The 17,689-nt window shown below is 37.0% G+C and overlaps 1 non-coding gene across 1 annotated transcript; it reads right to left on the bottom strand.

The window, feature by feature from the left end:
* Nucleotides 1–17,246: 17,246 nt before the first annotated feature.
* Nucleotides 17,247–17,353, bottom strand: LOC141709720 (small nucleolar RNA R71). The gene has a single exon (XR_012570284.1). It is a non-coding gene; the product is annotated as a small nucleolar RNA R71 (small nucleolar RNA).
* Between the last annotated feature and the right edge of the window lie 336 nt (nucleotides 17,354–17,689).

The raw sequence follows: 17,689 nt of genomic DNA, 5'->3' as shown, positions 1-17,689 counted from the left end.
AGCAAAAATGTCTGGTCAACTAGATGAGGTTTAGGAGTCCCAAGAGCCGATTGTCTCTTTCTTTCTTAGTGATGATGCCAAAAAGGGGGAGATCATGTCTAAATCTAAAGGCAAACACCTCAAGAAATCAAATGATGATGATAGGGATGATGCTCCTAATGGAGGAAATAAGGGGCAAAGCACATAGAAGGTATAAAGATGGAGGTGGAGATATAAATGGATCTAGTGGTGTCTCAAAACCCACTAACCAATCAAGGGTAAGAAGTGATGGAAGAGGAAGAAATCAATAGAATATGTTCTCAAGGGAATTGACTACTGTGATAACTACTGAAAATCAAACTTTGACTGTCAAAAATATTGATGATGACCAAGATGAAAGGGCAGTAAAAGCTGATGTTGAAGCAAGTCAATTCATGGGAACTCTGAAGGAAAAAGGAAAAAAATATAACTTTGTTCTATACGGATCCTAAAATTATGGCTTTATGTTCTGAGGTGAGTAGAAGATTGTTTGAAAGAGGGTATCCTGGAGTTGACCTTGAGCAAGTCAGACTGATGGAAGAAGAATTTGTTCTCCCTAAAATCTCAATCAGTAAAAACTAATACTATTCCTCAAATTAAAGATATTCCTAGAAGATAAAGAAGTTAAAGGCCTAAGAAGAAGAAATAGTCATCAAAGATATCAGCTCAACTTTAATGCTAAAAGACTTAAAAATGGGTCTCAAGCCATTTTAAATGTTGATGGGAGGTATAAGGGGAAGGAGAAAGTTAGAGAAAAATCAGCAGTTCCAAAATCTCAAATATCAATAGATCTAGTCTGTATAGTAGATCAAGCTTAAGATTGTGATGGCCTCAACCCCGGGGTCAGGAGTTGACGCCACTAAACACAACTACCAGAAACATAAACAACAAGATTATTGTTAATATATACTAGCACGACCCCGAACCAAGATTCGATCCAGGTTCAAGTATGATTCAGGCTACACATTATTAGAAACAATTTATTTAAAAAGTCTGACACACTAACTTATTCAGCAACTCATCAGACCGCACGTGGTCTGATACTAACTACCTTTGATTGTCCTTCCAGGCATCTGCGATATATATATATATATATAACAGGTTGCAAGGGTGAGCATAATCACTCAGCAGTACCAACATATGAATATTAAAATAAAAATAGTAATGTAAACAGTTATGGGAACAAAATTATAATCATGAAATCCAAAATCTGTAGATCATTTCGAACAACAGTAAATAAAGAAAAGCTGAGATAACTGGATACCACTGACTAGCATGATTTAACAAAATAAACGTAGTAGTGTGTTGTGTAAGTACTAGAGTCCAATTTTAGCATGACATTCACATTTATAAATCCACTGTATCAATTACTTATACCCTTACGGGAATCACAAATCCAAATCAGATACGTAACGGATATATGAACACAGCTGATCAGGCTATCAACACCAGGCGGCTCTAACTGCCATCCCATATACATGTTCCGGAACTCAGAGACTAGTTAGGTCTCTGACCTGCTGGACTAATCGGTTATGAGTTGCGCGCAACTGAATTAGCCTCTTACGCCACCTCTATAGGCCTACTCTGGCCCCTATGTATCCCATATCTGATCATTTTATCCAGTTTTCAAAACACTTGTACCTATCACATTTCAAAATCATTCATTTTAACAGCACACGTAAAACTGATTCACAAATCATTTACATTCGAGATAGGTACCTTTCGAAGTTACTTTTCCCCAAAATAGGTTTAAAACAGTGATTTACAACTACAGGGGATACGTAACTTAAAACGTTTATGTTCCCATATAAGAATAAAATAGTAGTCTATTCATACGTACTGAACCATAAAAGAATGGCCAGGGTACTTTCCTTGCAACACTTTCGGAAACCCTAAGTAGCTTTTACGTTGACTTTAGTCCTGGTGAAACTCGACTGGGATCTACAATAACAAAATACCCTAATCAGTTATACCGACATGCTTGATATCCTCGAATCCTAATAACCCGACTCGTATAATAATTATACACGTAATCACATAGTCTGTATTCACATAAGGATAAAATGTTTTGTATAATAAAGTCCATTTCTCGTATTTAAAATAAATTTTTAGAAAATTTTGGCATCAACTTTTCTGTTTATAAAACCTACCCGTCGATCACAATCGACGTCCAAATTTCACAAGAAGTCACAATCCACAACTCGTAATGCAAATTTCAATTTCCAAAATTATTTACATACAAAACCGGTTATACGAATTATTTTATTTATTTACAGAATTTAGGTCTCAGAATTAATTCATCACCGTCCACCGCTGACTCACCGAAGTTCATCGTCAATGGCGGTAAAATTCACAGATACCCGATTAATTTCGGGGTTCCAACGTAAATTCTACTGATTATTTTAAAAATCATTTTCAACACAAGTAAATAATATCATAAATATTAATCAATAAATCCCTCAATAAAAACAAATTTAAATTAAAAAAAAATTTGTAACAGTCCAAACCAACAACACAGAAACGGCCCAACAGAGAAGGCCCAACAATCTGGCCCAAACTGTAAAGCCCAATATCAATTAGCCCAACTGAACCAAGCCCAAACCAAAAACACAGCCGCACAATACTACACAGCCGTACCAACACACGCGCCACTGCGCGAAAACACACACACAAACACACAATCACACATATAATTGCACAAACAGATATGCACATAATCACACATATACACTTATATATATGCGTATAATCGAGCACACGCCCTCACCACCGCCACCACGCCGAAAATCGGCGACGACAGTGGCAAAAAGAAAAGAAAACGGAAAAAAAAATAGGAAGAGCAGGCGGCATAAGGATTTACCAGAAGAAGGAAGCAACAGGGGCGAGAGAAAACAAAGGGATAAGGAGATAGAAGAGAGAATGAAGAGATTCGAGAGGAACGAGAGAGAGAACAAAAGAACTGAGAGAGAGTCGAGTACAAGGGGTGGGGCGTATTGGTTTTATTTTTTTTATTTTGCTACCAACAGATGTCGCAAAAGAAAATATAACACGTGTCCCCTGTTGAAATATAAAATCGACATGTAGTGTTTAAGATAAATATGAAGGTTTTGTGGCTCGATTTGTCCCAAAATTTGAAATTAACGGACTGAGGTGCACGTAAAACAATTTCGGAAAATTACGAAAATAGTCTTAAAATGCCATAAATATCCCGAAGTTTATAAAAACATAAATTTCGAAATTTTAAAACAATTTTTGAAACACAATTTATACCAGCTTTTAAGAATTAAACGAATCAACATGCTGGTGAAATTATTCCCAAAAATTTCCAAAATGATTTTAAAATTCTCAGAATATTATAAACTTCACAAAATATGGGTTTCGTAGTTTTTGAGGAATTCTGGAATTAAATACAAATTTTACAAATAAATCCAATCAGAAAATCATATTAAGAGAAATAATTAGTGAAAAATTGATTTCTGAATTTTATAAAATCCTAAAAATAATTATTGGAATTATAAAATTATAAAACCAATTTTAGGGACAATCCTAATATTTATGGATTTAAAATTGCAATAAAACCACTTTTAAAAGCGTAACACAACAATATAACTCAATATTTAATTACAAATTCCAATCATTTGCACCAATAAAACACAAGTAATTATTAAAAATCAACACACTACTGCTAAAACCAATACATATATTTTATTTAATTATTTATTTAATTATTACCCTTTGAAATAATAAAAATAATAGAAAATATACGAGTCGTTATATCCTTTTCTCCTTAAAAAGATTCTTTCCCCAGAATCTGACTTAGCTAAACAAATGAGGATATTTATCAAGCATGTCTGACTCTAATTCCCAAGTAGACTCTTCTACTCTAGGATTTCTCCTAAGGACTCTCACTATGGGGATTGATTTATTTCTAAGGACTCGCTCTTTACGATCTAAGATTTGGATTGGCTGTTCAACGCAGGACAAATCTGGTTGAAGCTCAATGGGTTCATATTCTATAACTTGATTCGATTCAGAATATAGGGCTTCAACATGGATACATGGAACACATTATGGATGTACTGCAACTGCGGAGGCAATGCTATTTCGTAGGCAACCTTCCCTACTTTCTTCAAAACCTCAAATGGTCCTATAAATCTGGGGCTAAGTTTACCTTTCTGACCAAATCATACTAATCCTTTCCAAGGTGATACCTTTAGTAATACCAGTGCTCCTATCTTGAAGTTCATATCCTTTCTATGCAAATCTTCCTTCTTTCTCTACCTATCCTGGGCCGCTTCTAACCTTTTCCGAATCAATGCCACTGCATCTTTAGTCTGCTGCATCAGCTTGGGGCCTACCACTTTCTTCTCTACTATTTCATCCCAATACAATGGTGACCTACACTTACGTCCATACAAAGCTTCGTAGGGTGACATTCCAATGCTGGCATGGTAGCTGTTGATATACGAAAATTCAATCAAAGGTAAGTGTTCCTCCCAATTTCCTTTAAAATCCAAGACACAAACTCTTAACATATTCTATATGGTCTGAATTGTTCTCTCACTTTGACCATCCGTCTGAGGATGATGAGCGGTACTCATATTCAGCTTGGTTCCTAGATATTCTTGGAACTTGATCCAAAACCTGGAATTGAACCTTGGGTCTCTATCTGACACAATGGATACAGGAACTCCATGCTTGGTCACTATCTCATCCAAATACAGCTTGAATAGATTTTCTAAAGAATACCTTTCATTGATCGGAAGAAATGTGCTGACTTAGTCAGCCTATCAATGATTTCCCAAATGGCGTCGTGATTTGCTCTCATCTTTGGCAATCCCACGACAAAAGCCATTACAATCTCTTCCCACTTCCACTGGGGAATCTCTAAGGGTTGTAACAATCCACTTGGTCATTGATGTTCTGCTTTTACCATCTGGCACACGTGACATTTGCTAACCCAACTTGCAATATCCTTCTTCATTCCTGGCCACCAGAAGTTTTTCTTCAAGTCTTGGTACATCTTAGTGCTACCAGGGTGGATAGAAAACCGAGAGTTATGTGCTTCATGTAACACTTCATTCTTCAATTCCATCACATTAGGACTCCAAACTCTGGAAGAAAATCTAAACAAACCTTGGTTATCCTTTTGGGTACATAATTCTTCACCGGTCAGAGTGTGCAATTCTTGTTCTATGACTCCTTCTTGACATCTTTTAATCTTTTCCATCAATGCTGGCTAGAAGGTAATCTCATACAGTTGTTCTTGACCTTCTCTTGGAAATCAAACTTCAATTTCCATCATTTCTAAGTCTCGAGCTAGCTCATCTGCAATCTGAACCATATTCAGCTTTTCTTTTCTGCTCAAGGCATCAGCCACCATATTGGCTTTTCCTAGGTGATAGTTAATTGAACAATCGTAGTCCATGATCAATTGCAACCACTTTCTCTGCCTCATGTTTAAATCTTTCTGCGTGAATATGCACTTCAGGCTCTTGTGATCTATGTAAATATCGCACTTTTCTTCATGCAAGTAATGTCTCCATAATTTCAGAGCAAATACTATAGCTGCCAACTCAAGATCATGGACTGGATACTTCTGCTCGCGAGGCTTTAGTTGTCTGGAGGCGTAGGCAATAACGTTTTCGTGTTGCATCAATACACAACCTAAATCTTTCAAAGAAGTGTCGCTATTAATCACAAAGTTTCCCGTCTCATCCGGCAATGCTAGTACTGGAGCTGTCACTAACCTCCTTTTCAATTCCCAGAAGCTTTCTTCACACTTCTCTGTCCAAATGAATTTCTCATTCTTCCTGGTTAACTTGGTTAATGGGGATGCAATCTTAGAGAAATCTTTTTACAAACCTACGGTATATCCAGCTAGTCCAAGAAAACTTCTTATTTCCGTTAGATTCTTCGGCTGCTCCCAGTTGGATATGGCTTCAATCTTTACAGGGTCTACCTTGATACCTTCTTTACTCACCACGTGTCCAAGAAACTGTACTTCTGACAACCAAAACTCACACTGGGAAAACTTCGCTTATAGTTGCTTTTCTCTTAACCTCTGAAGGGCAATCCGTAGATGCGTTGTGTGATCTTCTGGAGTCCTTGAATAGATGAGGATGTCATCAATAAATACAATAACAAACTTATCCAAGTACTCCTTATACACTTGGTTCATTACATCCATAAAAGCCGATGGTGCATTGGTCAATCCAAACGACATTACTAAGAACTCATAATGGCCATACCTTGTTCTAAATGCAGTATTGGGGATATCTTCGGGTTTTATCTTCAGTTGGTGATAGGAAGACCTTAAATCAATCTTTGAGAAACAACATGCTCCTTTCAGCTGGTCAAATAAATCATCAATCATTGGCAAAGGATACTTGTTATTTATTGTCAACTTGTTAAGCTCTCTATAGTCAATGCATAACCTCATACTTCCATCCTTCTTCTTTACGAATAACACTGGAGCACCCCATGGAGAAACACTGGGTCGGATAACTCCCTTATCCAATAATTCCTGAAGTTGCTTGGCCAATTCCCTCATTTCCACTAGAGCCATTCGATATAGAGCTTTAAAAACTGGTTCGACTCCTGGTATCAAATCAATGGAGAACTCTATCTCTCGATCAGGTGGCAATCCTAGAAATTTTTCTGGAAAGACATCGGGAAATTCTCTTACTATGGGGATCTCATCCAAGGTAGGGGTCTCTTTCTACGCATCCACCAAATGAGCCAAATATGCTTCACACCCTTGCCGCAACAATTTCTTTGCTTGCAGTACCGAAAGAAACTTCTTATCCTGCTTCTGTCCTTGGTAGCTTATCCTTACATTATATGTGGTATACATAACAATTCTCTTTTTCTTGCAGTTAATATTTTCCTTATATAGAGACAACCAATCCATACCTATAATATCATTGAATTCGCCTAACTCAAAAGGTATTAAGTCGACAGGGAAAGTATGCCCTGACATCTCTATGGAACACTTAGAATATAATTGACTTACAGACACTTTATCTTTATTAGCCACCTCTATGGTCAAAGGTTCATCTAAGTCCTCCAATATTAATGGCATTTTATTCACACAGCTTATGGATGTAAAAGATTTGGACGCTCTCGAATCAAATAAAACATTAACAGGTACGAAATTTAGAGAAAGCGTACCTGCAACTAAATCAAAATCCTGAGCCGGAGATTTCTTAGTCATCTTAAAGGTTCTAGCTCTAGCGGGACTTGTTGCTAGTCCTTAGGATACACTTCTTCCAACACTACCCTGAGTTACTGATCTGCAATTCCTAGCAATATGCCCCACTTTGCTGCAACTAAAATAGGTTACTCCTTGGGTCTCAGACTCAGTGGAATAATGACCCTTCTGGCCATACTTAAAATAATTGACATTTTCTCTGCACTGACCATTGTGCTTCTTTCCGCATGTCTTATAGTCGATCATTGGCTTATTGAACTTTGTTGGAGTAGAACTAACTGAGGTAGTACTGAGCCTAGCCTGTGGGAAATTCTGTCTCCTGAACTTCCTATCCTTATTCTTTCTAAACCGGCACTGAAATTTCTGACTTACTCCTCCCGGTTCTGATCTAGCAGGTCCACCTTCAAACTTCCTTTTCTTCTCACCCTGCTCCTTAGCGGTTAACCTCTGGTCACTTTCTATCACTAAGGAATCCTGAACTACCAAAGTATACGTCTTGAGTTGTAAGGCTACAACTCCACTCCTAATCTCTGGCTTCAACCCTTGTTGAAACCGCTTCGCTCGCTGAGCTTCCGAACTCACATACTCTGGTGCTATACGGGCCAATTCCGTGAACTTGGCTTCATATTCTGTGACACTCTTGTTTACTTGCTTCAACTCCAAAAACTCCATCTCCATCTGACTCTAGAGACAATCCGGAAAGTATTTTTCCAAGAACAGTTCTGTAAACCGGGTCCAGGAAATAGGACCTTCTCCTTCTAAGGCTCGCGTAGACTCCCACCAATAGTTTGAATCATTCTTTAGAAAATAACTAACATAATCTGTCTTTAAATCCTCACTCACCTTGGTGAGTGAAAAAGCCTTCTCCATTTCCTTCAACCTTTAAATTCTGGGGGTTTCACAGCCTGGAAAGACTTAAAGCTAACAACTTGGTTTGTCCCCCTCATTTCATGCTGTTGTTGGATCTGCAGCTGCTGCTGTTAGATTTGCTGATGTTGTTACTGTATGAGCCGCTGTTGCTCGAATTGTTGTTGCTTGCTGCTGAAATTACTGTTGCTGTTAGGCCAGCTGAGTAGACTGCTAGCGTAACAAATCTATCAATTCACTCATGAAGGGATCCCCAGCAGATCTGTTATTGGGTTGAGAATTCTTCTTTAGTGGCATTATCCTGAAACATAATAGTCATATATAAGAAAATGGATTGCTCCAAACAGTTTATTCATATGCATCAGGAGAGTGTTGCCACTAAGATAATATCTTCATCCTCAGTTTAATTGGATCCATCCTAAGTGAATGATCATAATCTAAAAATGCCAGCAACAGAAGCAACAATGATAGTAACAACAATAATAACAACGCATAAATATATATAAAAACTGAACAACATAATATAGCAGCTACTATATAACAACCAACAGAAATCCAACTGATACAACTGAAATCCAACTGAAAAGAAACCATCCAAATACACAACAAAACTGGCTTTCATAGCAGCCTCCGCCTACTGCACAACATAATGTACATATAAAGAACTTAACTACATAACTCCTTGAATCCAACTCTGAGCTCTGTATCTCACTGTTGCAGCCCTAGTCTAACCACTGCCACTGCCACTGATAGAACCTAACTCAAACACCAACCAGTTCACCAAGTCCTGGTACTGAATGGCCCTGATCTCTGAGCTAATAAAATGGTCAATAGATATAGCCCTCTCAACAGCAGTCTGGGTTAAAGATCGCACATGAGCCTACACCTCAGGTGAAGGGGCAGGGATGCCCTGGAAAGGTCCAACTGGTATCTAGTCAAGCTGTGCAGCCAGCCCTGGGCCTGCTCTCTAATGAAAGACCTATTCACCGCTTGGTGAACATGGTAGGGAATCGGGGAAGAGGTACCTGTAGGGGCAGATGAAGGAATTGGAGGTCTCAAGGATGAAGAACTAGGACCACAACCGGGAGGGAAGTCCCTAATAGCAGACACTGACCTACGTGCACTAGGTCCAGGGATATCCCTCGGTACGAATGAAAGAACTGGTGGGGAGGCGAATGAGTCTCCTCAGCTATAACATCCATGGTCTTCTCGGAGTCGGAGCTATCCGAGTCTGATGGGTTCTCCCGGGACAGAGAACTAGAGATCACAATAGGCCACTGCAAACAGGACACATATACAGGATAGATATAACAAGGTCAAGATAGTTCTATCAAAACATCGATGGGTGCCAGGGTAACGCCGTCGGAACCCTCGACTTACTCTAAGGTTTGCTCTTCTATATGAGTTGTTAACTCACACCTTAAGACACAGTTTCTACCCTTTTTAACTCAATCCCTAACATAAATCAGGAACTCGAACCTGTAGCTCTGATACCAACTGTGACGGCCTCAACCCCGGGGTCAAGAGTTGACGTCACTAAACACAACTACCAGAAATATAAACAACAAGATTATTATTAATATATGCTAGCACGACCCCGAACCAAGATGCGATCCAGGTTCAAGTATGATTCATGCTACACATTATTGTAAACCATTTATTTAAAAATTCTGACACACTAACTTATTCAGCAACTCATCCGACCGCACGTGGTCTGATACTAACTACCACTGTGGAGCCGGGTCCTGAAGGGGCGGAGACACAGTTCTGCCAAGGTCTGATTGGTCTTCTAGGCATCTGCGATATATATATATATATATATATATATAACATGTTGCAAGGGTGAGTATAATCACTCAGCAGTACGAACATATGAATATTAAAATAAAAACAGTAATGTAAACAGTTATGGGAACAGAATTATAATCATGAAATCTGAAATTTTTAGATCATTTCGAACAAAATCCGAAATATAAACAACAAGATTATTATTAATATATACTAGCACGACCCCGAACTAAGATCCGATCCAGGTTCAAGTATGATTCAGGCTACACATTATTACAAACCATTTATTTAAAAAGTCTGACACACTAACTTATTCAGTAACTCATTAGACCGCACATGGTCTGATACTAACTACCTCTGAGGAGCCGGGTCCTGAAAGGGCGGAGACAGGGTTCTGCTAAGGTCTGATTGGTCTTCTAGGTATCTGTGATATATATATATATAAATATATATATATATATAACAGGTTGTAAGGGTGAGTATAATCGCTCAACAGTACCAATATATGAACATTAAAATAAAAACAGTAACGTAAACAGTTTTGGGAACAGAATTATAATCATGAAATCCGAAATCTGTATATCATTTCGAACAACAGTAAATAAAGAAAAGTTGAGATAACTGGATACCACTGACTAGCATGCTTTAACAAAACAAATGTAGTAGTGTGCTGTGTAAGTACCAGAGTCCAATTTTAGCATGCTATTCACATTTATAAATCCACTATATCAATTACTTATACCCTTACGGGAAACACAAAGCCAAATCAAATACGTAATGGATATGTGAAGACAGCTGATCAGGCTATCAACACCAGACGGCTCTAACTGCCATCCTATATACCTATTCCGGAAGTCAGAGACTAGCTAGGTCTCTGACCCGCTGGACTAATCGGTTATGAGTTGCGCGCAACTGAATTAGCCTCTTACGCCACCTCAATAGGCCTACTCTGGCCCCTATGTATCCCATATTTGATCGTTTTATCCAGTTTTCAAAACCCTTGTACCTATCTCATTTCAAAATCATTCATTTTAACAACACACGTAAAACTGATTCACAAATCATTTCCATTCGAGATAGGTACCTTTCGAAGTTACTTTTCCCCAAACCGGGTTTAAAATAGTGATTTACAACTACAAGGGATACATAACTTAAAACGTTTTTGTTCCTTTACAAGAATAAAACAATAGTCTATTCATACGTACTGAACCATAAAAGAATGGTCGGGATTCTTGCCTAGCAATGCTTTCGGAAACCCTAAGTAGCTTTTACGCTGACTTCGGTCCTGGAGAAACTCGACTGGGATCTATACTAACAGAATACCGTAATAAGTTATACTGACATGCTTGATATCCTCGAATCCTAATAACCCAATTCGATAACCCGACTCGTATAATAATTATACATATAATCACATAGTCTGTAGTCACATAAGGATAAAATGTTTTATATAATAAAGTACGTTTCTCGTATTTAAAATAAATTTTTAGAAAATTTTGGCAGCAACTTTTCTGTTTATAATCTTATCCGTCGATCACAATCGACATCCAAATTTCATAACAACTCACAATCCACAACTCGTAATGCAAATTTCAATTTCCAAAATCCGTTACATACGAAACCGGTTATATGAATTATTTTATTTATTTATAGAATTTAGGACTCAGAGTCATTCATCATCGTCCACCATTGACTCACCGAAGTTCATCGTCAACGGAGGTAAAATTCACGGGTACCCCATTAATTTCGGGTTCCCAACGTAAATTCTACCGATTATTTTAAAAATCATTTTCAACACGAGTAATTAATATCACGAATATTAATTAATAAATCCCTGCAATAAAAAGGAATTTAAATTAAAAAAATATATTTACAACAGTCCAAACCAACAACACACAAACAGCCCAACAGAGAAGGCCCAACAATCTGGCCCAAACTGCAAAGCCCAACAACAATTAGCCCAACAGAACCAAGCCCAAACCAAAAACACAGCCGCACAACACTGCACAGCCGTACCAACATACGCGCACCACACAAAAACACATACACACACACACTACTCATACATGCACACATTCACACACATAATTGCACACACAAATATGCACATAATCACACACATACACGTATATATATGCAAATAATCGAGCACACACTCTCACCACCACCACCACGCCGGAAACCGGAGGCGAGAGTGGCAAAAAGAAAAGAAAATGGAAACAAAACAGGAAGAGCAGGCGACATAAGAATTTACCAGAAGAAGGAAGCAACATGGGCGAGAGGAAACAGAAGGTAAGGAGATAGAGAGATAACAGAGAGATTCGAGAGGAATGAGAGAAAGAACAAAAGAACTTAGAGAGAGTCGAGTACAGGGGGTGGGGGTATTGGGTTTATTTTTTTATTTTGCTGCTAACAGATGTTGCAAAAGAAAATATAACATGTGCCCCCTGCTGAAAAATAAAATCGACACGTAGTGTTTAAGATAAATACGAAGGTTTTGTGGCTCGATTTGTCCCGAAATTTGAAATTAACGGACCGAGGTGCACGTAAACAATTTCATAAAATTACGAAAATAGTCTTAAAATGTCATAAATATCCCAAAGTTTATAAAAACATAAAATTTTAAATTTTAAAATAATTTTTGAAACTCAATTTATACCCTATATTAACAATTAAACGAATCAACACGCGGGTGAAATTAATCCCAAAAATTTCCAAAATGATTTTAAAATTCTCAGAATGTTATAAACTTCATAAAATATGGGTTTCATAATTTTTGAATATTTCTAGAATTAAATACATATTTTACAAATAAATCCAATCAAAAAATCATATAAAGAGAAATAATTAGTGAAATATTGATTTTTTAATTTTATAAAACCCTAAGAATAATTATTGGAATTATAAAATTATCAAACCAATTTTAGGGACAATCCGAATATTTATGGATTTAAAATTATAATTAACCACTTTAAAAGCATAACACAACAATATAACTCAATATTTAATTACACATTCGAATCCTTTGTACCAATAAATCACAGATAATTAATAAAAATCAACACACTGCTTCCAAAGCCAATACACATATTTTATTTAATTATTTATTTAATTATTACCCTTTGAAATAATAAAAATAATAGAAAATATACGAGTCGTTATAATGATGATGCTGATGAAGATAAAATTCATGAAGAAGAGGCCAATCACGTTCATAAGAAAAGAAAATTTATTCCTGGATCTGATTGGGATGAGAAACTAAAAATCACTTCAATACCTGACTTTTCTCAAGTTGAAGAAGTAAATGCTGATGCTCAACTAGTCTCAACCACTAATACCACTCATGTTGAAGACAAAATTGATCAAGAAATAAAAGATGATCATTGAATTTCCTGATGAAGATCCAAACTCTGATGAAGATAAATCTAATTCAAAAGTCTCCCCAAATCCTGATAACTCTCATCTTTCACTAGCTGACAAGAAATTGGTATGGAGCAACAAAATACCAGCACCAAAGAGAGATTCTTCTGAGACAATAAAGGAAATCTACGGTGGTAATTCTCAGGAAAGAATATATGGTATAGAAAGTGGTTTGGGTCTTCCAAATGGTGATACATATCAAGGGAATACTTTGAATCTCAGGGAACCTGAAAATTTGACAAGAATTGGTAAAAATGGGAAGCTGGAAGATTTACACAAGTTTATATCTGTCCAAATTGTGCTTGACATATTTAATACAAACAAGCCAAATGAGAAGATGTTTTACTTTCTTGAATCATGACCAAGGTTGAGAATTGCTCAAGAACATATGTAGGATAAAACTGGGCAAGAGTTGGAATATATAGTCACATTGCTAAAAGTCAACAACTCTACTATTTCCAGATGGTCTGAATATCTGAAGAATTTAGTATACAGAGAGAAGAGAGGAATGGTCAATAAATCTAAATTCATTCTAGAGTACATAACTGAAGATGGCTGAACTGTTGATATGCCTAAAAGAGGAGCTCAAACAGCCAATTCTATTAGAGTTAAAGTTCTCACTTTCAACCCAAATGGTAATAAGATTGGATTTTTTGCACTGGATGATTTATCACTAAGCAGATCCAAGCTTCACGACTTTAGGGAAACAATCTGTCTAAATGATGAATCTACTCAGGGTATGAAGAATATCGAATAGAGAATGGAGATGTGCTTGAATTTAGCTAAAAATAATCTACTCAGAAAGTTCTTTGATGAAACTACTGGATATGCCAAGGTTCAAGACTGAAGATAAAGTCTGTTGCACTGAATGTAAGACTGTAAACATGTAAATATTTTAGCATTTAGATAGTTTTTGACATCATCAATTAGGAACTTGTACATATTTAAATAATGTACAAGCTAGGGGAGATTGTTAGATTTAATTGATGATATCAATATTTAAGCTATTAGAGTTTTTTATCAGTAATTGTTATATCATAGTTTGACAAAGGATGACGTTATCAGCATTTGTCATCAGTATTTGCTGATCAGTACTTGTCATCAGCATTTGTTCATATCAGTATTTGTCAAGCTGAAAATCAGGAGATATCACAGGAGAATATATTTGCAGAGATATGTCGATATAGGGCATTACTTATTTGTAGCAATCAATAGTTGGATATGTATTAGGATTCCTTACTCGTGTATTTCATATCAACTACATTGATTGTGTAATTGTATAGTATATAAGCATATATAAGGTTACCACTAGATGTGTCAATTATTGTTTTATCATTTTGTATAACCTAGCAGCTCTCAGGGATATTTGTTCATCCTTTGAGAGAGTTTTATAAACAGATTTTATTTATTATTGTCAAGCCCTCCAAACCTGAGTCAGAAGTTTGGGGTCACAACACACATACAATATATAAACTTGTATATAAAATATTGTAAGCACTGGCCCTGCTTTACATAACCACAGATCGCAACAGGTTAAAATATGAAAACAAGCCACAACCTTAACTTTTATTACATCGTACCAAATCCCAAATAGTTTAGCTTACAACTAATATTGAAACTATTCTTACAATCTCGCATAACACAACTACAATATAAAGCTCCCACTAGCTCGATCCAACTCAAACTGGAATCCTAGCTCACACAATGGACTGGGAATTCTTACTACCAACAACTTCCAGTTTAACTGTAAAATCATATTAAAGATTCGCAAGAGTGAGCTAACTAGCTCAGCAAGTCATAAAGGCAATAATCGAGGTTAAACAATGATCAATTGAAATGATTCAGAAGAATCAAGTTTCTTGTTGAACAATCATTAGAATTGGATGTTCATTTTAAATTTAAAAACCAAGGTTAGGCTGCTAATCAATCACGTACTAACTGATAAGTGGATTTTATATCCACTTGGAATGCTTCATTACAAGCTTAAATTGGTGTTTTGGACTCAAGTTGTTGGTATTTTGATGTGTTTTGTGTTATTACATTTCAGATATCATTTAAATGAAGAAATGATCTTTTAAAGGAAATATGATGAAAAATGATCAGATTTGGAAGCCAAGGCCATTGTCAAGTTGTAGAGAATATCGTCAGCTTCGCGTGGGCCGTTGAATCGCCTAATTCTGACGAGTAGAACTCAAGTTATGGCCAAAACAAGATTTATCAGAATTTTTCCAGAAAGGCTGCAGGCGCCCGCCTGCTGGAGGAGGTGCCCGCCTGCTGGTGGAGGTGGCCGCGTACTGATGCGCGGCTGATTATGCTGATTTCGCTGAAAAAGCCTTTTTTGAGTGGAATCTGACGATTTTAAGGGTCCAGGTCCAATATGGGCGTATATATACTTAAAAAGGGTTTTCATTATCCGGGAAGATTGGGATATCAAGGAGAAGACCTAGAAGCACAAAACAACTCCGAAAAAGAAGATCTTGTTTTCAACTTGTGATTCTTTGAATTAGTTGTAACTTTGGATGCTCGTTTTCGTTCTTTGTTGAACCTAGATCTCGTTTATTCGTACTTTAATTATTATTCAGTTTATTAAGACCTTGTTTATACCATGCTTTCATTGGAACCCATGGTGACGATGAGTTCAATTATAGGCTAATCGTTATCATGGAATTCTAGTGGATTTACTTATGGATTTCAATAATTAATTTATTCGATATCTTGGTGTGTGGTGATTGATTGATATCCTAGTATTGATTGTGCTTATTCGTCTTATGTGCGTAGCTAACATATAAGATAGCGTGTTAATCTCTTCTGAAGTGACGGTGAATTTAGAGATTTAGAACTTGCCATGCTAGCATAGGTTCATGTATTTGTTATGCATGATTCTTAGGTAATTTTAACCATCTTACTTGCCCTATGTAATCACGATAGATAACTTGCGCTTTAAACTGTTATGTTTTCAATTCTTATAGACATATAAGGATTAAGCATAATTGGTGTTTATTCAACTTTTATCTCTTTTGTGGATGCTTGGTAGTAGCTTATTCGTACAACGAAAGTTGGCATTTACTAGTTTCATGTTATCTGATTAGTATCATCACCATTACATGCTAAGGTTAAGAACAATAAGGCTATTGAATGAAGTATTTAATGAAGTTGGAATCCCATGTTTGTCATATATATTAATTCAACCATTTTTGTTCTCTTAGTTATAATTGTTAGTTTAATCTCTTAGTTTAATCAAAACCCAATTTGTTATTTGTCTTAGCATTGAGCAATAAATATTCATTATTGCATAGGTGCATAAAGTGAACTTAACCTAAACTAGTCTCTGTGGGAACGAATCTGATTTATATCTTATACTACTTGTGAACGCGTATACTTGCGTGTATTTTAGCGCGTGTTTTCGCTCTAACAAGTTTTTGGCGCCACTGCCGGGGACTCGGTGTTAAGTTTTAGGTTATGTGCTTGTCATCAGTGGTCGTTAAAGTTCACTGACTCAGATTCTTTTACTTTTACGGTTTATTTGTTTGTGTTTCAGGTACTCATTACAATGGGAGATCCAGCAGCACGAACGAAAGCTTTGATGGATTTTTCTCAACCCAAGATCAATGAAATTCAATCTAGCATTGTCAGGCCAGCTATCACAGCTAATACCTTTGAGATCAAGCATGGAATAATTCAATGGGTGCAGAATTCAATTCAGTTTGGGGGTTCTCCGACTGAAGATCCCAATATGCACATTAGGGATTTCATTGAGATCTGCGACACATTCAAGTTCAACGGTGTTTCTAAAGATGCTGTGAAGTTGAGACTGTTCCCATTCTCTTTGAGGAACAAGGCTAAGAGCTGGTTACACTCTCTACCAGCTGGTTCGATTACTACTTGGGAAGATCTTGCTCAAAAGTTTCTCACTAAATTCTTCCCTATGGCAAAGACAGGTGCACTCAGGAATGCTATTACTCAATTTGCACAACAAACGGGAGAATCGCTATGTGAAGCTTGGGAGCGCTACAAGGAGATGCTTAGGAAGTGTCCTCATCATAGAATGCCTGATTGGATGATCATCACTTGTTTTTACAATGGGTTGGGAGCACAGTCCAGACCCATGCTCGATGCAGCATCAGGTGGAGCCTTATGGGCTAAGAGCTACGAGGAAGCTTATGAACTAATTGAACTGATGGCTGCTAATGAATATCAGTATCCAACCCAGAGATGTCCACAGGGCAAGGTAGCCGGAGTTCTTGAAGTGGATACAGCTATGGCTATCACTGCTCAACTAAAGGAGTTGTCTACGAAGATCGATTCTCTGGCTAACTTGGGTGTTAATCAGATAACCAGTGTTTGTGAGCTATGTGCAGGTTCGCATGCGACAGAGCAATGCGA

The sequence above is a fragment of the Apium graveolens genome, chromosome 2, assembly GCF_009905375.1.
Source record: "Apium graveolens cultivar Ventura chromosome 2, ASM990537v1, whole genome shotgun sequence".
Taxonomy (NCBI): Eukaryota; Viridiplantae; Streptophyta; class Magnoliopsida; order Apiales; family Apiaceae; genus Apium; species Apium graveolens.
This window is presented reverse-complemented; position numbering and strand designations above follow the sequence as displayed.